Below are 26,157 nucleotides of genomic sequence, written 5' to 3'. Positions count from 1 at the left end.
GGATTTTTATCTATTTGTAAACTGTTTCACGAATGCACATGTGTGAATCGTGCTCATGACAGATTACTTATGTTAAGAATAAATAGGTTTGAAAACAGTTTAAAGATCGTGTCAAGCTGGCCCAATTATTATTGTACTTGACCCACTGTCTTTAGGTTTTAGTTTCGATCTCAGCTTGAGTTTTGTTTTTTTTACTTACAAGAACTGAATTGTTAAGAAAAAGCATAATACTTACATGCAAGTGCCTTAGTTTATTTTATTTTTTACTTCATTTTTTTTTTTTTTTAAGGAATTTAATGTTACATATAATACCTACAGTATTTCTGTTTATAATGAACTAGCCTTGGTGTTTGAAGGTGTGTGTTGAGCAAAAGAAAAAAAAAAAAAAAAGAAAAAAAAAAAAAAGAAAAAAAAAAAAAGAAAGAAAAAAAAAAAGAAAAAAAAAAAAAAGAAAAAAAAAAAAAGAAAAAAAAAAAAAGAAAAAAAAAAAAAGAAAAAAAAAAAAAAAAGAAAGAAAAAAAAACGTGATAGTAGGCAGGCAGGCTCGAACCTGTGACGCGAAGGCGGAAAATAAAGTGAAAGAAAACCTGACGTCTTACCACTACTCAATGGTGTGACCGGAAGTTCGGAACATTAAAATTAGGCAAAGTCAATCCACCGATATGATGACTTGCAAAAATGGCGATATAAAAAAAATAAACGAGACTCCTTGTAGAAAACTGCCCAGTTGAGGGTAAAGGAATTAATGTTTTTGGCAAATTTTTCAGTTTATTCGTCCGAAGGATCGAGCTTCAAAATGATACCGACCTCGTGAAAATCCGTCACCTCAGTCAAAAGTTTTAGGCAGACATACAAACATACATACATACATTTAAACAGATAGGTGAGATTTATATTATAGATAAGAATTCTGCATTAATTAAAATATATTTATGCATATTTTATGACCAGGCAATGTCTGCTAGTATATATATATATATATATCTAATATATCAATCTACCCACACTTTCATATCTTGTATGTATATTTACTTAAATTTTACTATATGAATTTACTTTCTTTTTCTTTTTTTTTCTTTTCCTGAAATTGCAGATACCGGCCATCTTCTCCCCTTAAATAATTTTTATTTTTTTATTTTTATTCTTATTTTATTTTATATATTATATTTCATATATTTTTTTATTTATTTATTTATTCTTTATTTTCTATTTATTATATATTTATTTTATTATATATTTATTTTATTTTCCTTTTTTTATTTTCCTTTTAGTGTCGTTTAACAACTCTTGCTGACATTTTTTTTAAGTGATGACCTGTATATTTCAGTTGACCTATATTATTTTGCCCTATATATATTTTTGCGCCTTTAACATTTCCTGTCTGGGTCATTTTGACTTTTGTATCCCTTTATTTTATATTTAACTTTATCATTTTTTTTCTCTCCTTTCTCTTCCCAGATCTTTTTTATTTATAGTTATGTCTCGGAAGTAGACTGAAAATCACATCTTATTTTTCTTTTATTAATATTATTTTTTTCCTTGTACACATTTTTGTGAATTATTCCATGGAATTCTGCCTTTGGATTATTATGGACCATCTTCCAATTACGGGATTTCTTTGGATTTTACTTGTACAAATGGAAATTCTTTTAACTTTCTTGAAGTTTTACATTTGGATTTTACCGTCACTGGATTTTTTATCTTCCACCAGACTATCCATTCATGTGTAATCACCTTTTTCTTCACCATATTCCCTCTGCTTAACTTATTTTGTTTTCAAGTAAGATCTTTGACTTACTTGTTGTTTCATCAAATACTTCTGCATGCAAAATCCGATCCCGCATTTTGCTAATTCCTACCCTCTGATGAGAAGGAGAGTGTTTCTTCGAAACTCCACGGATTAAGGACTATCCATTTATCTAGTGTTTCCTTTTCAGATTAAATATGTTTTTAACTCATTTCAAAGTGTTTTTTTAACATTATATTAACTGTTTGCTCATATATATATATATATATATATATATATATATATGGTGGTCAAGGTCTGGTGTGGACGTGTGTTAAAACACACAGATGTCTTAGTTTCATACTGTGCTTCTCCCAGACAAATCAACCCCACGTGCACGTCATGACCACTGCCACGCAGACGGGGCTCTGATGAACGGAGAAGTTATTTTGTGTAAAAAATTAATTTAGTTTATCCATCGAAACTTAAGAAACGCACAATTAAATAAACAAAAGCTAAACATGGCTGCCCGTCGCCATATTGTAGACCAAAAGCAGCCTTGATCTTGCGATCAAAAACGAAGATAGAGTCAAAACGTAACGAATCGACGGGACTTAATTGAATCAGTTTAGTTCGTATCTTTATGAATTTATGTGGAGAGATTGAATTACACAAATAAATTTGGCAAAATCCTTTGCATTTATTCTACATAATTTTTTTTCAACGATTATCACAAATTAGACTTAATAATCATATTCGCAGAAAAAACTTAAAAAACAAAAAGAAAAAAAGAAAAAGAAAAAGAAAAAGAAAAAGAAAAAAAGAAGAAAAGAAAGAAAAAGAAAAAAAAGAAAAAGAAAAGAAAAAGAAAAAGAAAAAAAAGAAAGAAAAAAAAGAAAGAAAAAAAAGAAAGAAAAAAAAGAAAGAAAAAAAAGAAAGAAAAAAAAGAAAGAAAAAAAAAGAAAAAAAAAGAAAAAAAAGAAAAAAAAAGAAAAAAAAGAAAAAAGAAAAAAGTAAAAAGAAAAAAGTAAAAAGAAAAAAAAGAAAAAAAAGAAAAAAAAAAGAAAAAAAAAGAAAAAGAAAAGAAAAAAAAAGAAAAAGAAAAGAAAAAAAAGAAAAGAAAAAAAAAGAAGAAAAGAAAAAAAGAAAAAGAAAAGAAAAAAAAGAAAAAGAAAAGAAAAAAAAGAAAAAGAAAAGAAAAAGAAAAGAAAAAAAAGAAAAAGAAAAGAAAAGAAAAAAAAAGAAAAGAAAAAGAAAAGAACAAGAAAAAAAAGAAAAAAAATTTAATGACTTTTAAGAAGGGGAGGGGCTCACTTTCTCATCATAACATTTTAATCACGTGACAGGTCGATAAAGAAATGGACAGGAAGTCAGGTAGCAATGTAGTCAAACATTATAATGAGAAAGTGAACCCTCTCCCTTCTTGAAAGTCATTATTTTTTTTTTTTAATTATGAAAGCTGTAATCTATGATAATCATTGAAAAAAAAAGTTTCAAAAAAGATGAAAAACATGCATTTTTTGGAGATGGGTACTCTCGTACAGGTCTGCCAAATATTTTTTAATTTGAAATTAAAAACTAAATTTTACTTAAAAATAAAAGTTGTTTGGACTCAATCTTGGTTTTTGATTGCAAGGTCAAGACTGCTTTTGGTCTACAATATGATAACGGGCAGCCATGTCTATTTTTTTTCCTTATTGAATGTTTACCCACATTTAATCATGCATTTCTCAAATTTCGATGGGCAAAATAAACTTTTTACTCAAAATGACGTAATAATGTTTAAGATAAAAAAACATTTTAATACCTTACTTTTTTCATATCACCTTTTACCGTGACATTTATTGGGTGGGTTTCTACCACCATTTTGTTTTATTTCTTATTTTGAAGTGATTATCGAGTCTTCCAAGACATTGCGGCCATCTTTTCTTGTTCTCTGGCAGCGTTCAACATTACTCGTTTTTCGAACCAAATAAACATTTTACATTAAATAAAAACACTAAAAATTATCCAACTAGGTGGAAAAGTAATTTATCTTGCCTTTGATAACATTTGTTATGGATTTGTTATTTAACAACTTTTTCGTACCTCTGTGTATAGTAAAACAAACCCGTTTGCATGTTTAAAGTGTGTATTTCTCAATACAAAATACGTATTTCTCAATGTAACTCGAAAAGATTCCCTGCGAGATATTTTTCTTACACGTGTTAACGTTTGGCAAAAATAAGACAACATACAATAAAGGCCTGCCTTAAAATTCAATAAAAATTTCATTAGTTTCTTCGTTGCAAAAAAAGGAATGCCCATTTTGCCTCTGAAATAGAGTTGGTTGGTTGGTTGTTTTTGTTTTACGGCATATCAACCCTTTTCAGGTTATTTAATGCCGAATCCAAAGATTTTGAAGAAAAAATTTTTTTAATAGAATATATTTGTTGTTTTCACGTCTGTTTCTATTTAACCCATAGTTGGGACCCTAACAGGTACTACCACTCCGGGTCAGAGTGGACCTGGGAGCAATGGTAATTAAAGGGTGGCTCCCCACTCCACAAAGCCCACAAGCTGGGGCCTCACCACTGGATATAGTTTAAGGTCATATCCAGGACCCCCATTGAGGGACTTTTACCCTCTGCAAGGGGGCAGTCGGCATATTCTAATGCCCCACCGACAGGGCTGAAATAGAGTTGGTAATAGTTTTATTTTTAACAGGAACTAGATACAGGTTCATCTGTCTTTGAAGATTGGGGATTGCAACCGTTTGAAAGGGTTGGTATGATGCCTTCTGTAGATGGGTTCGATTTTCAACCACAATCATAAACAAGAAGTTCATATATTTTATTATTATTATTATTAGCAGGTCTTAAGCTCTGACCTCAAAAGGAAGTCTCTGTTGGACATATAATAACTTAGCCAAATCATTGGGCTAAATATAAGTTTCAAGGAAACCAGAATAAAACGTGCGAAATGCCTTATACGCAGAGAGTTGAGTTCCATAGATGTTTCCTCCACGGTTGCTTTCTGGAACTGAAAAAGAACACATGCAAAAAAAAAAAAAAAAAAAAAAAATTATTTTTATTTAACTTCAGTAAGTTTTAAGATATCAAGGGGCTACTTCCTGGAGCTAACACTTGATTCCGTTATGATTTAAATTTATATCCGAGAGCTCTTTTAAGAATAGATGCTGTTCCCTTTACGGCTGCTATTTGTATTTCATTACAGCTTGGTCTTCCAGGGATCGCTTCTAAGTATTTATGAAGATTCTTTTTTATTAAGCCAGTTGCTTCTATCACAACCGATATAATGTTTATTTCTTTCAGAGACCATGTCGTTTTTAGATCATTTTTTAGGTCCTGATATTTTGTTATCTTTTCCCGTTCAGCTCTGTTAAGGCCAAAATAATTTGGAACTGTGACATCGATAATGAGCGCAGTTCTTTCGGGCTTGTTCCATATTACAATATCTGGTTTGATAGCTTTGTCTCATGTATCTGCCCGCCTGTATGTCTTTGTCATAGAACACGATCACTTTTCCCCAATGTGGATTGCTCCGCGGTAAAATAATTGACCAATTTGATTGGTCTAAAATAAATACAGTGGAAGGCATGCTGTAATTGCAGAATTTCTGACATGCCATTGGTAAATTTTTACTTTCTCTCCAATTTAACATGACAGCTTAATGTTTTTGGGTATGCTGAAAACGAATATCACATTTAAATTTGGCACAGATACATAGTTTTCTGAATATTAAGAAAACATTTCCAATGTCGTTCGCCATTCTTAATATGGGGAGGAGGGGATGTTTTGTAACATGCAAGTGCATTAGTACTTGTTCAGCCAAGTACGTCCAAGGATGGAATACTGCTGCCATATCTGGGCAGGAGCTGCTAAAAACAGCCTATCCTGCCTTGACAGAGTACAAAATAGACTTCGTGGCTTAGTGGGGGATACCCTTTTCTCTACCTTGCAACCTCTCTCCCACAGAAGAGACGTTGCGAGCCTATCCTTGTTTTATCGTTATTTCCATGGCAGGTGCTCGTCTGAACTCCAATCTCTGGTCCCTCCCCCCTCGCCAATCTTTCACGAAAAACACCCCTCTAGCTGAATCCACTGTGAAAAATTTCCCCCACTCTTTATCTGTGCCCAAATCAAAACGTGGATTCCATGAACAACGCTTCTTTCTTAGAACTGCGCGCCTGTGGAACTCTGTTCCGTCTGCCTGATTCCCACGTGACTACAACTTGGATGTGTTCAAGTCCAACGTTAACAAATTCCTAATGACCCGCCCCCTTAATTAAACACTTCATCAAATCTCCACTCTAACGTAATGTACTTGCAATAACCCTTATCCCTGAGTGGCTTCCGGGCCTTTATAAGTGGTGACCACTGTAACAACAATGGATTACATTGGATAGTCAAAGTCTTTATGATTCTCCTGTAAGAGGTGTCTCCCTGAACTACTTTCGCTTTTTCTCGCTCATATGCCCCCTATTCCAAATTTGTAGCAGCAGGCTGACAACAGTAGACTTTTTGGCGCTTCTACACTACCAGAACAAAAGTTTGTAGTCGATAAAATGGAGTTCTCAGATTAAAAAAAAACAATGGTTTCTACTGATTTTTTTTTTTTTTTGTGTAATAATTTATATCAGTTTGAAATATGGTCCCTCCTGCAGTTTAGCTAAACTGAAATTTTGGGGGACATAGTTGACGGTACACTGCCTGTAAGAATGTCATTTGATTGACTATTAAAAATAACGTAATTATTGCACAGAATTTAGAAATTAAAATGAAAAAATATTGAAATCGACGTAATAAAATTAAATGGAAACAATATTAGAAAACAAAATATTTTGTTATTAAATGATTTTTTTTTTTAAATACAGAATTTTTGGCACGTGTACTAAGAAATGACCAGTGAAATCCACTCCCACTTGTTGGAAGGGATGAATCAAATTTACTCGATGCGCTGGGAGGACTGAACCAGCAGGAGCCCCACAAGGTAACGAATTAATTTTTCTGCAAACAATACACGCACATAGTGCGTTTTTAACTGCTTGTCTACCCTGAGGAATCCAAAATCCTGACAAGGGCAACTTGCATAGAGTGGAGTTAGTACCTAAGTGACAGCAACCCTCATGCGCCTCGATGATAATTAACCTTGTCAGGGCATGCCTTTTTCCTACCAGAAGGGGAAATTTGGCCTCAAACGGTAGAGCTTCTGCATTCTGAATTCTACCTCTGGTCCTGATCAAGTCGTCCTTATCAAGAAATAAACCCAATGCGGCCACTCTAGGTGGCACAACCTTAACCGAAGGTTGTTTTAGGTATTTAAGTTCAGCAGGAAATGATTCTTCCTGCATATGAGAAAAAAGTAACAATTTAGCTTTGCTAAAATTGTCACATGATCGATGACGTACTAAAATCGCCAAATTTTAGGACCTTCTCCAAGACCCTGATGATTTTTGAAAGCTTAGAGAATCTTTCTATTTCAATTGGAAATTTTCCCTCATAAGGGGGTTCACAATTTGAAACTAAACAAGACATGATCTCTTTGTTAGAATCTTTAAGGCAAGATAAGGAAGAACTTGGCCATTTAATTTCGGGCAAGTTCATCCATTCGGATCCATGAATCCAGAAATTGTAAAGTACTGTAAATTTAGAGGAGTTAATACCTCTGGTTAACAGGTCCGCCGGGTTCTCGGCGGAGGGAACATATTTAAATTTTGGGGAAACACCAAATTTAGTCAGGATTTCTTCAGTGAATTTTGAAATTTCCGAAATCCTGTTCCCCACGAAAACGTTTTTTCTTGGACCTTTACCATTTAATACCCACGAAAGAGCAACCTGTGAATCTGACACGAGGTAAAAATTAATGATATGAGATGCGTTAAAAACATCTAAAATGTGTGGAACAACTTTGATAGTTAGATAAATAGCTAACAGTTCCAATGTAGGAAGTGATCTCCCTTTAATGGGAGCAACTTTCGCTATCGCGAACAATAAATTACTTACAGTCCCTTGCTTTGCGTATATTGCGAAGCCATATGCCTGTTTAGAGGCATTGCAACAACAAATAAATTCTGTCGGAATATTGTCTGACAGAACAAACCTAGGGAATTCAAACTCTGTCAACTTATTCAACTCCCCAGCTAGATGCTCCCATAAGCAACGAATGTTTTCTGGAATCTCCTGATCCCATGATAATTTTTGTTTCCATAATAGACTAACAATAATTTTACCCTGGACAGTGACAGGTAAAAGGAGTGACAGTGGGTCAAAAACACTGGCCACTTGGGAAAGAAACTCCCTTTTTGTTTTAACTTCAGAATTTACCGAAGAGGGAATAATTCTAAGAGAATCATTTTCTACAGAATAATAGTAACCCAACACCTTCTCAAATGAAGTAGCAGGAGTACTGAGTGAGTTATCTATCGACATTTTATTCCTTAGTTCAGGGTGATTGGAGTTGCAGGACTGTAATTGGAATCCTGCCTCCCCCAAACGCTTACTAACCAAGGTGTAAACAGAGCAAAGGGTCTCGTGGTCGTTACTTGTGGTAATGAGATTATCCACATAAAAATTATTTAATATGGCGGACGATGCGATGTCGTTCCCATATTTCTTTGCGTGATATTTAAGCAAAAAATTCAATATAAAGGGGCTGGCGTTGAACCTAAACAACAAAGTATTGAATCTATAGATATGTAACTTATTACCTATTAACAAATGAAAACAAAAACGGTTTTTATCTTCTAACGATTTTAACTTAATTTGTAAGAACGCCTTTTTTAAATCTCCTAAGAGCACAAAGAGGTTCTTTCGGAATCCGACTAATAATTTCAGCAAATCTGCTGTTAAATTAATGCCCGCATAGGCAGCATCGTTCAATGATAGTCCTCCCTTAGCCTTCAGGGAGCAATTGAAGACCGGCCTGATTTTAGTAGTAGTGTTTACATCCTCCTTTATAACAGGTCTGTGTGGAATCCAAATGAATTCATTTTGACGACCTGGAGGAACAAGGAATTCTTCTATTATGTCCTCCTCCTCATAATTCCTGAAGACTTGAATATAGTCGTTTAATTTATTTTTTCTTTTTAAAGACGAAGTGACTCTCTCGCAAATTTTCACGGACACGTTATGATTGTCCCTAACCAAGGGAAGCAACTCAAACTTCCACGGAAGGTCAACAAAATAATAACCTCTCCGCAGAGATATGGAGTCTTCAAACTCCCTAATTTTTTCCGTGCCAGTGATCGAACATCTTTCACCCTCCTCAATTCCGATTGAATCGAGAGATAAAAATTTTTCAATCCCTCTTTCGACATCTGAAATACCGAACAGGGATTCAAAGTTGTCCTCATAGGAACAAAGGGGGTTCAAAGCAGATTCAACAAGGAAACTGTCCGTTGGACTTAATTTATCGTATTTGCCCTTGGAGGGAGGCAACTCAGACCTTTCATCCAAGAAAATTCCTGCCCTTCCCCATGGAATGAGGGTCTCATCTATCTTTCATGCCATACCTTTTAAACAGGGGGTGACCCTTAAATTTTTAATATGTTGCAAAAGGTCCAATCCCATGATACCTTGCAACTGCGCACCGTTCTGGTCCCTATACCCAGGACACAGCCGGTAACCATTCTCTTCGAGATTGTGTATTACAGCCTCAAAGTCACTAACTTGAAATCTCAAGTTCAGGTCAGTCAGGAATAGGGCGTCATAGCTAAAAGGACTTTGAAGACCTAATTTTACAGACACCCTATACCGAAGAGCACTTAAGTTATTTTGACCCGTAAGTGTATTGATCGGCAAACGAGTCCTTTTAGCTCTTACAGCACCACCGACATGGAGCTGCTCAAGCAATTTGGAAGAAAAAAACGACATGCATACGGAAAACCTGAATTTCCTTTGCAATCCTTTAATGAATGATTGCCCAAACAATTCGTGCAAATGCCTAACTTTTTGGCTTTCTTCAGTCTATCTTCATAACGAGGATAATTAGAGCAATCGTTCAACGAATGTCCTTTTACGTCGCACAATTTACAATATTTACTCTTAACGGTAGGAGACAGCACTGCCATCTTGGATTTTCCAACCGAAGAAGACGAAGAAGAAGAAGAACTTGGCACCATTTTTTCCCGCCCAGAATTTTCAATGAGGGTGGCGATTAATATTTCTAAGATGTCGAAAACCTTCAACATTATAAAATTGGAAGAGGGAATTCTCCCTTCGCTCCTACAAAGAAGTTCCCTTTTAACGTTATTAGGGAATTTTTCAAACAAGACATGGGCTACTAAGGAACCGCTTGTCGAGTCCGGTCTAGAGAAATCCGTGTTAAAGGAATCGTCCAATTCACCCAATTCCGCTTTCACTTTTTTTTAAAAAGAACTGTAGCTCCTGAATTTTCGTGAACCTATCAGGAGAGGAAAATATATCTTTATAAATTTTTGATTTTATTAATGAAGGGTCCAAAAATTCATCCTTCAAAATAGAAATTGCAACATTATAGTTGTCGGCTTTGATATCAAGATGCGATATTAAGTAAAATGCGCGACCATTTACTTTGCTTTTCAGAAAAATTAATTTCTCTGCCTTATCTATGTTGGCAGTGCAAAATTCAAATTTATTAATAAAAGTTCGAAACTCGAACTTATCTACATTACTACTAGGACCGGTGAAAGAAGGACAGTCTATATTAAAAGAAGCAGATTTGGAAGGATGGGTCGTTTTACTCACACTTAAAGCATCCAATCTACATTCTATACCTTCAGTAAACTTTTCAGCCTCCTGACTCAACGTTTCTCTATCTTCCGACGAAGATTTAACTATCAAATCGTCGTAAAGTTTGTTGATATCGAGAAGCCAAACGGAGACTATTTCTTTTAGCTTCGGAGATCTCCGCTTCCTTTAAGGCACAGTCGATTCTTAATTTCTTCGACTCAATTTTGGCGGCTAATTCTTTCACCGCCATACCGAAGCCTTTAAAGGATCCCCCCAGCAAACTTTGTTACCGTGAGGCAAAGGCAAAACCAAAGTAAAAGGAAACAACAGACCGAAAGAATCACACTAAATCGTCTACATAAAAATAGGACCGATATAATTTAATCAGAAGAACAGACACCACTTTAAATTTAAAACTGTGACAACAAGTGACAACAAGTCCCAGCTACAAAACTTTTTTGAAAATTTACCGATTTCAGTTTATTTAAAATTTAACAGATATTATTATTGTTTTAATTAGGTATGATTCCTCCTTTTTTATTTCACGACCTCGTGGGTCTTACATAAAAGGAAAGAATTACGATACGTTAGTAATATCAATATCGAATTAAAAATGTTTTCAACAAGAATTTATCTATTTATTTTAATATTCATCATTTTTCATTTTTTTTTGCAAGAAAAAGGGTCTACATGTGAGAAATATTTCCATTCTCTCCATGTAGCCCTTTTTTTGGGGGCGCCTAGCAGTGCATGAAAAAATATAAGCAAACAACAAAATTACCTTAAAATTAAACAGACATCTTTATTAATGTAATCCTCGAGGTTGCAAAAAAAAAATGCTACACTTTTTTCAGCTGCACATAACTGGCTCGGGTATAATAGGATCTTATGATCCAAAAGTTCCCTTGGGAGTATCAGAGTTCGATTTACAGAGTTAACAGTTTATCCAGAGTTAAAGTCCATCATATTTTGTTATTAAATGATTTTTTTTTTTTTAAATACAGAATTTTTGGCATATGTACAGTTTAATCAAGACATTCAAAAATAAAAATGTCGAAAAAAGGTTATATTGCACGTATCCGTTTTGGACTGAAGATCTCCGAAAAAAAATTTCATTTAATTTGATCGAATAAGCGGAAAAACACGTTCGTATGAGAGAGCGCGTTGAAGTCAGCCATTACGGAATTTGTTAAAGACGCCACGGGGAGATAACTCTATGTAAAGCGCTGACACTCCCTCCCCATCTTTAATGCTAGCTTTTCTTCCTAAAAATCGAACCTTTTGCTCGGTATCATAACAAATTGTTTTTTCGTTGTAAAAAAATAAAAAAATAATAATAAAAAAAAAAAACTACTTGATAAAATCAAGTGAAATTTTTTTTTTCGGGGAACTTCGGATACGTACAATATAACCTTTTTTTCGATATTTTTATTTTTTTAATGTCTTGATTAAACTGTACCAGTACCCAATTTTTTTAATTAGATGCATACTTCCGGAAAGAACTAATTACTACGTGCCCCAGCATAGTATAAACACCCCCCACCTCTCCTTGTTAAGAACGGCTTTCGAGGTTGGGGAGGGGAGAGGGGTATTCCGAAAGCCGTTCTTAATATGGGTTATTTATACTACGCTGGGGCACATAGTAATTAGTTCTTTCCGGAAGTAATCATTATTTAGTTTGGTTTTTTCCATGCTTTGCTTCGGTCATAGTTTAAAATATTGATTTCTTCCTCTTATTTTAACGACAGGTTCCTGAAAAAATTTTCGCCGATTAAATGTAGTAGTGTCATATTTTCTATAATACTATTTATTAAGTAATTAATAATTAAACAATAATTAAATTCTTTAACAATAATTTTTTTTAAAAATTCTTTTACAATAATTGTCAAATTTCAAATAGCCAATCAAATGACATTCTTACAGGCGGTGTACCGTCAACTATGTCCCCCGTACATTCCTGATATTTTGGTGTATCTAAACTGCAAGAGAGCCTTAAAAAAAAATAGCGCGTAAGTGCACTAGCACCAATCGTAATGCTGAATTTCACATAATAACGATAGTATCTACGTATTCCTCGTATTTTTAAGATGATTATATCAAAAAATTACGAAAATCGATAAGATAGAAAATTAATGGTGCTTCTTCAGTTTATTGCCGAAATTGAAGACGCCATTTTTTTCCACGCACTTGCTAGTAAAATTAAAGGGATATATCATTATCTGGCCGAACGATTACTTCCGGAAAAGGAAATAAATTTTTTCACGCAAATAAATAACAAAAAAAAAATAATTGTTTAATTGGAAATGTTTCGATTTAATTAATAAGAACGGGAAAGTTTTTCATGCATCATTTTAAAAAATTTTTTTTATTAAAAACAGAAAATGAACTGACATGTTCATAATGGTTTACAAATTTATCAAAATAATTGTAAAAACATTGATTGAAAAGTTTGCGTAAAAAATATAATTTTAAATTGGATTTGTATAAAATAGTTTTTTTTTCTCGAACAAATAAATAATTTTAAACAAATTAATTTAAACAACAAATAAATTTAAATTATTGCTTTTTTTTGTTTTGTTTTTTTAACGGGGAAGTAAGTGGGTGGCGAGTTCCAACCATTCACGGCAAAATTTTGTGGGGTTTGGTAAGTGGTCATTCAGGGGACGAGCGAATAGAAGTTCTGATGGTGACGCACCTATGTCAGGTGGTGGTGTGTTGCGATGGAGTAGCAGTGCTTTTGCCACTTTATCCGTATCCAGTGAACCATTGGGGCTAACATTTGTTGTTAATATCCTCTTCATATGCTTGACAGCTGCCTCAGCTCTGCCATTGCTTTGTGGATAATATGCCGACGAGACTCGGAGGGATATGCCCCATGTTTTGAGAAATGTCCTCCACTCATCAGAGTTGTATGGGAGTCCACCGTCACAAGCAATTTCCTCCAGCACACCATAATTCACAAAATACCTGCGTAAGATGTTGCATACTGTGGAGATCCTGGCGTCTTGTTGCATTGAAGATACCTCTGTCCAACCTGAATATTTGTCAGCATATATCATATATTTCTGTCCGGCCATGTTGAAAATATCTGTTACTGTCGACTGGAAAGGGTATTCTGGGTGGACAGGCTCCATTGCAGGTTCTTTATGGTTTGATGGGGCAATTTCGTTACAGCGCTTGCACTGATTGCGCTTTTCCTGCAATTGTGCTCCTATACCAGGCCAAAAAAAACGTTGTCTGGCGTTGCTTCTCATACTGTTGACCCCCTGGTGGCCAACATGGAGTTGATCGATGAGTTCGCGACATAGGTTTTTGGAATTAATATGCGGCCTTCCTTGAATACTAGAGACTGAACTGTGTATAGGCCGCTTCGCATATTCCAAAACTCTTTAATATTTGGCTGTAGAAGATCCTTGTGTTCAGGGAATCCTTGTTCTATTGTTTCCACGAGGTTCATGTATTGGTGATCCTTCGTCGTTCATACGTATTTTCATGTTTTATTTTTAGGATGGGTCGTTGTATTTTTCCTTTGTTTTGTTATTTTTGTTTTTATCCGACTTCTGACACCATGTATAATTAAGAGGGAAGGACTTCACACATAAAGGAAAGACAACAAGACACAGTAGTTAGCCTCGATAAGCGACGTACATGTGTACCTTTATTGGGTCCGCCATGACAGTCCCTTTTTCTCTCTCCTTCCCGGAGAGCTCGGGTTAAGGGTACATAACTCAGTGTTATGTTTACAGTGGGTACACTCTAAAATACTTCTTAGCGGACTGTAGTGTCTCCAAACTTCCGTCGCCACATAAATTCGGCTAGATATGACTCCACCATATGCGTGTAAAATACATTTATTATTTCCTTCAAAAAGTAACCGTTCGGCCAGATAATGATATATCTCTTAAATTTTACTAGCAAGTGCGTGGAAAAAAATGGTGTGAAAATAATAGAATTTGATGAAAACGATCGTAAAACACAGGAGAGTTCAAAAGGGAGGCAATTTTCCGTTTTGATTTAAGATGGCGGCAATTTTTCACCTACTAACACGATTAAAGTTATGTTTAATTCAGGTGATTTCGACTGCATAATTTGGAAGCTACCATCCATTGTAACTTATTACAATTGACAAAAAAAAATCGGTAAATATCCAGATACGTTACAACAGAAAACCGACCACTTTAATTTGTTTTGGTATAGGTAATTGAGTTCGCTGACAACGAATCTGATAGTCAAACTTGAGGCAAATTTACCGTTTGCATGGTATTAACCCCTGAACCCACGAACTACTTTCCACCATTTTGCAGCTTGCGCGCACGCTGCAGCATAAACGACGGCTTCAACAAGCAAACTGCCTTCTCACATGGCGCACACCATCCGTGGAAAATTTGAAATTAGATGAAAAAGAAATAAAGCAAGAAAAGAAAAGCACACCAAGTTGGGGGGGGGGGGTAATTTAATTGTTTTTTTTTTTTTTTTTTCCAGAACATAGAATTTTTTCTAATTTTCAAAAATACGTTATAGCACTTTTTGGGTGGAAAAGTTAAAATTAGCTGAAAAAGAAATAAAACAAGAAAAGGAAAGCACTCCAAGTTGGGGAGAGGGGGTAATTAAATTGTTTTTTTTGGGGGGAGGGGGGTTCCTGAAACATAGAATTTTCAAATTTTCCGTAAGTAACGCACCGACATTTACCAATTAGAACACCATTTAGCATTTTTCGAAGATTTTACTGTTTACATTGGGGTCGCGAGCGGGAGGGGGGACGCCCCCCCCCGCTCGCCCGCCCAATGTAACAGTAAAATCTTCGAAAAATGCTAAATGGTGTTCTAATTGGTAAATGTCGGTGCGTTACTTACGGAAAAACGGTTAACTAAACTGCAGAAGTAAGTACCCATTAAGCCACATAGTTCTATAATTGAACCCCCCTCCCGCAAAAAAAAAAGAACGAAAAATATAAAAATGTTTGGTGCTTATGTTTTTGTAAACCGCATTAAAAACTACGTGAGACAAAAAAAAAAAAAAAAAAAAAGGTCCCTCAATTTGTTGTACTTTTGATGTCAGTCCGTAATTTTTTCCACCCAAAAAGTGATATAATGTACTTTTTGAAGATTTGAAAATTCTATGTTCCAGGGAAAAAAAAAAAAATTACCATCGTTAGTAATGGAAATTCGGTAAATTTGTTAACTTAAGTGGAACACTGGAACGGAACAGCTCATCAAGAACTTGTTTACGTTGGTAGTCAGCTGGAAAGCAAGGAAAAAGCAGACAGTTCCAATGGAACTGAGTTCCACAGACGTGCAGTTCAGTTCTAAGAAAGAAGTTTTGTTCTTGATGAAATTAAGTGATTTTTTTTTTGTATGAAAACTTTATTAACGAGTATGTACAGTATAAGTTTTTTTTGTTTTTTTCAATATCTTGATCGGGTTCGTATTACTGTACACAGATTCGAAAAAAGTTGTCAAAAAACAAATATATAACAAATAAATGTTATCAAAGGCAAGATAAGTTACTTTTCTACCAAACTGGATATATTTTTCGTGTTTTTATTCAATGTAACATGTTTATTCAGCTCGAAAACCATACAGTGTTTACCGATGTATTGGAACATTCAAGATGGCGTCTGATTCTCTCTTTAACACGGTAAGTTTGGGAAAAGGTGTTATAAATAAAAAAAAACGGATAAAATACTGTTAAAAACTCGCTCAATATATGTTACCGTGACATTGGTTGACATATATTCGCCGGGTTTTTAATAGTATTTTGTACAGTTTTTTATTTATATCACCTTTTCCCAAACTTACGTTGTTAAAGAGGGTGTGAGACGCCATCTTGAATTTTCCAATACATTGGTAATGGTAAACACTGTATTTTTTCGAGATGAATAAACATGTTACATTGAATAAAAACACAAAATATATATCCAGTTTGGCAGAAAAGTAACTTATCTTGCCTTTGATAACATTTATTTGTTATATATTTGTTTTGTTGACAACTTTTTCGAATCTATGTGTACAGTAATACAAATCCACTCGCTCAATATTTGTTAGCGTGACATAGGCTGACATATATTCGGTGGGTTTTTTTACAAGTTTAATTAAAGTTTTATGATATGTTTTTTTTTTTATTCAATTGTAAGGTTAAAGTACAGAATATATACAAAACACCCTCCCTTCCCCATGTTAAGAATGACATTTTAAATAATAACGTTGTTATTTCAGCACGGATCAATAAGTGCATCTACCAAAATTTGTTTACGTTGGACTTTAAGACGACTAAATTGTACCTATTTACAATGCCTCCCCACGGCCCACGGGACAGAGTTAGACACCAGGGTCGTTTTTTAACGTGGAGAAAAGGTACAAAAATAAAAATTGTCTCAGTCGTGAAGGATTTCTCCTCCACTGAAAGAGAACGAGAAATGGAAGTGCCACATCTGAAGAACAGATACTGCTCTTTGATCTTGGCCAAGAGGCCAAGGCAAACGGAAGAGAGTTCCAGTTCCACAGGCGTGCAGTCAGTAAGAAGGAAGCTTTGTTCATGGAATCTACGTTTAGGTTTAGGCACAGATAACGGGTGTAGGAAATTATTAGTCGAAGTGACTATTCGCAGCCGGCTGCGGCTATTCTAAAATGCTATTCGCAGCCGGCCGGCGGCGAAACCGGAAGTTGTCGAGTCGACGGTATTGATCTCAAAATTATAAAAAAAAAAAACCTTACCAGAAATTTATATTCACTTTATTGAAAAGAGCATAAAATTTCACATTGAACCTGAAAATTACGTAAAAATTGAACTAATAGAAAAATTTAGATCGATTTTTAAAGTTAAAAAAGTTTTAAAAAAGTGAACTCGTAAAAATCAATGTATTTGTATACGTAAAAAAATGGCTGCTTGTAACATCGGAGAAACGCGCTTAGACATTTTGTAAACATTGTTTTTAAAACATAAAAAATAATACTTCTATTATGTTTAAAACGACTGTAATAGTTTATTTTGGAAGTATATTTCATAAGGAAAATAAACAACCCACTTTAAAAACAGAAATTACGAGTTTTATATATTTTATTCGCAGTTTTTTGTTGGGGGTGTCAAAAATTTGGTATTATTATACAAACACCGTGACAGCGTTAGGGTTAGGGTTAGGGTTAATTCGCTGTCACGGTGTTTGTATAATAATACCAAAAATTCCGCCTAAAATTCTGATACACCTAGCGGGCGGGCAACGAAGCCTGTAAAATGGCGACAGGTAGAGCCAGTCTCCAGGGGTTAATACCATCTAAACGGTAAATTTGCTGTGGGGTTGATTATCAGATTCGTTGTCAGCGACCCGAAAACCTGTGTAAGAAGGCAGGACTAAAGTGATCGGTGTTATGAAAGAATGGTAATATCGCGGTTCAAAAATATCAGTAAATACGCTAATTTTATTAAAAATAAACTTTGCCAAAAACACAAATTATTTACTAAAAACAAAAATATTTCGCAACTGAGCAAGTGATAAGCCACGCCCACGCCCATGCCGTTCTCTGCATGAGTACCCCAAATTCTCCGCTGTGTTAGTAATGAAAAACTAAAACAAATAATTAAAATGAAAAGACATGTTAAATTCTCCGCTCAAAATAAAAAATGGGAGAGAGAAAAATTAAATTCGCCACTGTGTTGGTAATTAAAAATTAAAACAACTTATTTTTTTACTTGTAAACTGGTTTATTAATTGTAGAAAACAAAAATAAACGGGAGAAAAAAGCAGCTCAAAATGAAAGAAATTGTTAAATTCTATTACAAAAGAAAACAAATTATTTTTACAATTCTAGCCAAGAATTTACTTAAGATTTGTCTGACGTCACTTCCGGTCAGCTGATGCGACCGGCTGCGAATAGCATTTTAGAATAGCCGCAGCCGGCTGCGAATATCAACGGCCTTATTAGTAATGGTTTCAATTAGACGAGTGTTTTTTGAATTCTAGCGATGATCTTAACAAGCACCGATAGAGCTTTTAAAATAAAAGTATATTTATTTATTTATTTTATTTTTTTTTTTTTAATAAAAAAGAAAATGTTATATTTTGCTACATTATTTTCAGTATTGGGAAAAAATAAAGTCAATATATTTTTATTGTAGAAGTTATATTTTGAGGCAGATTATATACACTGTAGATTAAAATTTGCTTGGCTTCAGTATCGCAGGAAGATTGTGTAAACAAGGAAATGCGAAAGATACCGTACAAATTGAAAATACTTTCTTTTTTTAATAGCACGGTACCTTTTCTGCATAACCAACCTTAATTTAAAGTGTTTATTATAGGCACCGCCAATAATGGCCGAAAAATCAAGTTGTTCCATGATTTCTGAGTAACTTTCTTTTTTCCAGAAAGATAAAATCCTGAATTTTATCATATAGAAAGCTGAATAATGTAAAACTTTTTCTACTATTTTTAATTAAATTTTAAATGTTAAAATTTCCCCAAAAGTTAACAATTGACATTTTTTGTCTTGCACAAAAAGCGTATATAAATATTTAAAAAAAAGAAAAAGAAAAAGTTTTTGAAAAAATTAACTTGTTTATTTTTAGTCTAAGATTTAGGGTTATTTTCTATGAGAATATGCAAAAATATTATAATATAAGTACCTGGATTTCAAATAATTCCACTTATTACGTTGAAACGCAAGTAGTATATATATATATATATATATATATATATATATATATATATATATATATATATATATATATATATACACACTAGACATGTCCTAGCACCTAGACTTGGTTTAAAAAAGTAAAATAAATAAAAACGCTTCGATTCTCAAAATTAATATTAAGTGATCTCACTTACCTTTCAAGTTTGCTTTTTTCCAACGAAGAAAAAAAATACCTGTTTATTGTCCGTCGCACATAAAATTAAAAAAGGTAAACTTTTTTTTCTTCTATGTGTTAAATAATCTAATATTACTTTATAATAAAACTTCTTAATTAAATATAATTTAAATTAAATGATATAAATAGTCACTTCTTTTTAATGTTAAACAAGTCGTAAATCAACAAGTGCTCGATTTGTTTGGGGGCGTTTTTTGTTCGATTTGTCACTTTTTTTTTTTTTTTTTTTTTGTAAAGTGAAACTTTTTTTTTCTGCGTTAATTATTTTGTAACATTCGCTGTGATTGGACGACAGCAAGTGACGTTCTTTTATGTTTAGACGAATCACAAAAGTTGTTACATATCACATATGTGTTTATTTCACTTTTATTATGATTTACCAGCTGATTTATTTGGGGTTGCTCGGGGTCGACTGAAGAATCCTACCTTCGTTTACTCCCAGCTTAGAACACAATGTTACTGTTTTTGTTTTTTTTAACTGTGGGGGGGGGGGTTATTTTGACCGAGAGCGTTCGAAAATAAAAAAAATGGCCGAAATCACTTGGTAAATCAAAATTGCGAAATATGAAACCCCAGGCAATGAAACAAAACACACGTTTCCAGCTATTGAAAGAGAATTGTTCATTTGATTGGAATTTGAATAAAAAATAAATTTAAAAAAATCGACTTGTTTGTTTGTTTTGGGCGTTGTAAATTTTAAACTACTTTTTTGGAATAAACGTCCAGCCGATCGTTCCAGACCCAGCAAGTGACTCTGAATCACGCTACGTCTGTTCCAGACCTCCAAACCTTAGTCTCCAGTGACGTATGACCTTCCAGGCGACCAGCATCCAGATCAGACGATTTTTAGCTTCCTTTGCAAGTAAAAGTTGAACCCTCATCTTTAACCAAACAACCTGTGTCTGTCATTCTTCTTTGTCTTTTTGCCTGTGTCTACCTTGTTCACTTAATTTGTTGAGTAGTTTCTTTGTAACAGTGGAAAAACACGTTTTTATGACAGCGTGCTAAAGGTAACCATCTTTCAATTTTTTAAACACGTCACGGGAGATAACTCAGTTTAAAGCGCCGACACTCCCTCCCCATCTTTAATACTAACGTTTTTTTCCTAAAAATCGAACATTTTGTTTGGTATCATAAGAAATTGTTTTTTCGCTGTAAAAAGAAAACTACTTGATGAAATTAAGTGAATTTTTTTTTTCCGGAGAACTTCAGCAACTTCACTCCATAACGGATACGTACAATATAACCTTTTTTCGATATTTTCATTTTTTTAATGTCTTGATTAAACTGTACAAGTACCCAATTCTCAAATAAATTGCAAAGGGATTTAAATGAGACTTTTTTTTTTTTTTTTTTACACCTACCTAGTCGAATTATATATATATAAGCTGAACGTGTGTGTGTGTGTGTGTCTGGTCATGAATAGGCTCCTATATGGTTGACTATTTAAAAAAAAAACTGATTACATATAATGATAAAAGATGTATCGAGGATCAGGAATGGGTATGTTTGATCTGGCAGAACGGTGGTTCATAAAAATTCTGGGGTCTGCGTTCGCGCCTGGCCCCCAGAGTATGGAAATAAAAAATGAAAAAAAAAATGTTTACAAGTGTTTTTGATATAGATGTACATAAGAATACTTTGATAATTATGTTTCAACTTAAATAGGGATGGTATAATAAAATTGTGGGGTCTGCGTTTGCGCATGTACTCCATGGAAATATGGCACAAACTTTAATAAAGACTTTTCATATCTATTTGCGTAAGTAATTATGTTTCAGTTTGAAGAAATATGGTATAATAAAATTATTGGGGTTCGTTCACACTTGACCTCCATAGAATGTAAATATGTCACAAAGTTTAACAAGGTTTTTTAAAAGGGGTGAGGGTCCACAATAGCACCTTAACTTTAATCTTAATTCACGTTAGCTTTTATTTATTTTTTTGAGTTGAATCATATTGTGTCGAATAAATTCACGTTCTTATTAAAGTGAAAGCCAAAGAAAAAATCAGAACTTTAGACAATTCTCAACACAAATTTTGCATAACTGTTTTTTTCCTTCTCCACTTGCACGTGGCACTCTTTTGAAAATAGATAAATAATAAAAAATAAGAACGTTACTTGTTATCGTGTCAAAAGAAGGAAAAAATCCTGCTCACGTGATTACATGTCTTTTTAAAAACATTTACATAACCTTTTTATTTTTATTTATATATCTGTTTAAGCTTTTTTTTGTCAGTGTACTAGAAGGAATTCAGTTGATTACAACCCTTTCTGTGTGTTCTTTACATTACAATAGTACAACCCTGAATCCGATGGCACAATACTACCCCGTTCAATACTGGAAAACTGAAACGAAGCTGTTCTGCTTGAAAAGGCCGCCATTTTCTTCTTATTCATATTTATATCGATTCTTTGCTTAAAAAACTAAAGTAATTACGTGTTTATTTTTTAATATCCCATTTTGCTGTTTCGGATTATTTTACTAAAGTAAAGCTTCATTATTTTTCAAAACTGTTTTTGTTTGTTTGTTTGTCGATATTTCATCGATATTATTTAGTAAGAGTGTTTAGCAGAAAAACCAACAAACGACTACCCAAAAAAATAAATATACAAGAAATAAATGTTACCATAGTCAATAAAAGTTCAGTTCATGTTTTTTTGTTTTGAAAAAAGTTTTTAATGCTCTTTACTTGAAATAATTTCAGCAAACCGAAATTAAAACGAAATTTGAGGTAATAACTACTTAAATGAATTTTTATATAAACTACACATGCCATAATCGAATATTCCTCAAGCACAAAATAATGGAAAACATTAAAATATGTTTATAAATATTCCTTACGTTGATGGAACTCTCTTCAATTGTTGACACAGAATGCTCAGGTGCCCCTCCTTCAAATTGAAAACGGGGCTCTCCATTTCAAAGTCGCTGCCATTTTGATTTTTTTTTAACCCGGTTCGTGAATTAAAAAAAAAAACAATTTTTTTTACAAACTACTTAAAAATACAAACCAATGAACTTTTCTACCATAAAAGTAACTTTTATTGACTATGGTAACATTTATTTCTTGTATATTTATATTATTATATATATAACATTTTCTCTTTGTAAGGAAACATCATTTTGTTGGTCACTCTTGGCTATGAATGGAAACAAAGTTGATATAAAAAAAATATATTTTCGTGAAAATTATCTTTACTTTCATCATATTTTGCTTAGGGTAAAGTTTTTGAGTATCAAAACCTATCTCTTTACAAACCCCTCCTTTTCATAACCTATCATACTTTCATCAATCACAGTCCATTTTCTGTAGGCTGTTTTTGAACCCAGTCAACAACGGGTACTTCTGCTAGTATATATATATATATATATATATATATATATATATATATATATATATATATATATATATATAAATACAGCTGATAGTGTCTAGGTGTGTATGATTAGATGTGTCAGAATTTTGGGGGAATTTTTGACACCTTTAACACAAAACTGCGAATAAAATATACAAAACTCATAATTTCTTTTTTTTTAAAGTGGTTTGTTTAATTTATTCATGGAATATACTTTCAAAATAAACTATTAACGTTTTTTAAAAAAATAATAGAAATATTATTTTTTTATTTAAAAAAAAAAAAGTGCTTACAAAGTGCATGCGCCCGCTCATGCAGCCATTTTTTCTATGTAATGAAATGAATTGAATTTTACGAGTTAAATTTTTTTCAATTTTTTTAATTTAAAAAACTATCAAAATTTTCCTATTGGTTCAATTTTAAAGATATTTTCAGGTTTAATGTGAAATTTTATGCTCTTTATAATAAACCGAATGTAATATTCTAGACAAAGTTTTTTTTTATTCACCCCCACCCCCATTTTGAAATTTCTATTAAAAAGAAAATAATTAATTTTCTCACCTAAGGTTTATATATCACAAATTGAAGATAAAAGATCAATAAATAAAATAATATAATTTAAAACAAAAACAAAAAAATAGTTATGTGCAAATTTCCCTGTAAAGTCAAAAGTTTAAAACCTTTTTTTAAAAAAACACATTGATTTTTTTTAAGTGAAACCTCATATTTTGAAAGTATAGTCCTGTAAAAATTGGACACCTACATCAATTTTTTCTATTTCATTGAAAGTTGGGGTTTTTTTTTTTTTTTGTGTGTGTGGGGGGGGGGGTAGATTTTGAAAAAAAGTTCATTGCATAAAGAAGAAATTTAATATTTGAAATCAAAAACTCGTGTAATTCTTTAAGAGAATAAAAAAAAGATGGAAAATTTGTCGGCTGGTTTGTTTTTAAAAGTAAACTTAATTATTCAACTAATGAGTGAAATGTGATCATTTTTCAAATACGGTGACCCATAACTGACTAATTTGATTGTTTACAGCAAACACATGTCAGAAATCCAAAGAGGAGATAAGACCCACATCAGCACTTCAAATGTTTCTTTCTTTATTATAGTTAGTATCGGGAGTACTTTTGAAATATATTAGGTCTAATGTGTTGTTTTTATATTTTTGAAATAATTAATTATGGTGGTTTTCGGCCTTTGTATTTCTCAACTATAAGCAATATGACAATTTAAAATCGCGTTTAAAAAACGCATTTAAAATCGAGTACTTTTGAAATATATTTGGTCTAATGTGTTGTTTTTATGTTTTTGAACTAATTAATTATGGTGGTTTTCGGCCTTCGTATTTCTCAACTATAAGCAATATGACAATTTAAAATCGCATTTTTTTTTTATCCTTGCTTAAAAAATTCTTTTATTTAAAAAGTACATGGAATATAAAATATAAATATGTGCAAATTCTTAATGAAGAATGGAAGTACCCATTGATTATTATTTTTTATAGGTAAGTGATTTTTTTGGAATTTATATATATTTTTATATTCGAAGTAAGTTAAAATTCGTTAATTTTCTTGAAATCTTTTTAAAGAAAACGATTTTAAAAAATGCATATTTTTCTATTAAACGTTTTATTATTTTAAAATTTAGTCTTTGCTCCTTTTATTGAAAAAAAAATGAAGGTTTTAAATTACATTTATCAAGTAGTTTTAAGCTTAGACAGACAATGAGTCTAACTATTCAAATTTTTATCACTCATGGCGACATCTGACACTGCTAGTGTATAACACTAATTTTCGACAAGCAAAACAAAAAATACAAGTAAAAAATAGTAAAATGGAATTAATTCATCGTAATTTTCACTCTATATTGAAGAGGAAAGGTCGAGATTTAAATCGTATATAAACATTATTTTACACTGAATGAAATTTGATTTGAACGCCACAAAATAATCAAAAGATACATAATTGGAAATTAACATGGCCTCGCATACTTACGAAAAACAGGTCTTATAAAACATTAAAAATATAGGGGAAAAAAACTTACTACAAATATGCATTGTATCTTTTTAAAGTATTTGTTCAATCATTATTCAAATGAAATATAAACAGTAAAAGTCTTACATTTGGCTTGAAATATTATGGAGTATGTAAGTACCTCCATTCAACAATCTAAAAAATTAAACATCCCATGTAGCAGCAAGTCCTGGGAGCATCAACCTGAAAGAACAGTTGGAAATGACTTATATACCATACATTACTTACCTTGAAAATGTTGCTGTCACACCTGATATCGTTTCTTCCCCAGAACCGCAAGACTCTGGAATTCCATTCCAGGTCCCTGCTTCCCCAACAGTACTGACGTGCAGAAGTTCAAGTGTAACGTGAACCGACACCTTGCTGCCCAAATCCCTACATAGTACCCCAGTAGTTGTTGCCCCTGATAGTAGCCCCCTACACCAAAGTGGCAATTTGCCTTGTTTGGGGTGAAAATGTAATTAAAAAAAAAAAAAAAAAAAAAAAAAAAAAATCCAAAGAGGAGATAAGACCCACATCAGCACTTCAAATGTTTCTTTCTTTATTATAGTTAGTATCGGGAGTACTTTTGAAATATATTAGGTCTAATGTGTTGTTTTTATATTTTTGAAATAATTAATTATGGTGGTTTTCGGCCTTCGTATTTCTCAACTATAAGCAATATGACAATTTAAAATCGCATTTTTTTTTATCCTTGCTTAAAAAATTCTTTTATTTAAAAAGTACATGGAATATAAAATATAAATATGTGCAAATTCTTAATGAAGAATGGAAGTACCCATTGATTATTATTTTTTATAGGTAAGTGATTTTTTTGGAATTTATATATATTTTTATATTCGAAGTAAGTTAAAATTCGTTGATTTTCTTGAAATCTTTTTAAAGAAAACGATTTTAAAAAATGCATATTTTTCTATTAAACGTTTTATTATTTTAAAATTTAGTCTTTGCTCCTTTTATTGAAAAAAAATTAAGGTTTTAAATTACATTTATCAAGTAGTTTTAAGCTTAGACAGACAGTGAGTCTAATTATTCAAATTTTTATCACTCATGGCGACATCTGACACTGCTAGTGTATAACACTAATTTTCGACAAGCAAAACAAAAAATACAAGTAAAAAATAGTAAAATGGAATTAATTCATCGTAATTTTCACTCTATATTGAAGAGGAAAGGTCGAGATTTAAATCGTATATAAACATTATTTTACACTGAATGAAATTTGATTTGAACGCCACAAAATAATCAAAAGATACATAATTGGAAATTAACATGGCCTCGCGAAAAACAGGTCTTATAAAACATTAAAAATATAGGGGAAAAAAACTTACTACAAATATGCATTGTATCTTTTTAAAGTATTTGTTCAATCATTATTCAAATGAAATATAAACAGTAAAAGTCTTACATTTGGCTTGAAATATTATGGAGTATGTAAGTACCTCCATTCAACAA

General features: G+C 32.6%; 1 protein-coding gene across 1 annotated transcript in view; it reads right to left on the bottom strand.

The window, feature by feature from the left end:
- LOC145254656 (uncharacterized) overlaps positions 1 to 19,403 on the bottom strand; it is an 88,654-nt gene extending 69,251 nt beyond the window's left edge. Inside the window, exon 1 of the mRNA XM_080113306.1 lies at positions 19,265 to 19,403. The gene's annotated coding sequence lies outside the window, so the exon portion shown is untranslated. The remainder of the gene's footprint in view (positions 1 to 19,264) is intronic.
- Positions 19,404 to 26,157: the final 6,754 nt, after the last annotated feature.

The sequence above is a fragment of the Euprymna scolopes genome, chromosome 30 (assembly GCF_053919585.1).
Source record: "Euprymna scolopes isolate OS-2025 chromosome 30, ASM5391958v1, whole genome shotgun sequence".
Classification (NCBI taxonomy): Eukaryota; Metazoa; Mollusca; class Cephalopoda; order Sepiida; family Sepiolidae; genus Euprymna; species Euprymna scolopes.
This window is presented reverse-complemented; position numbering and strand designations above follow the sequence as displayed.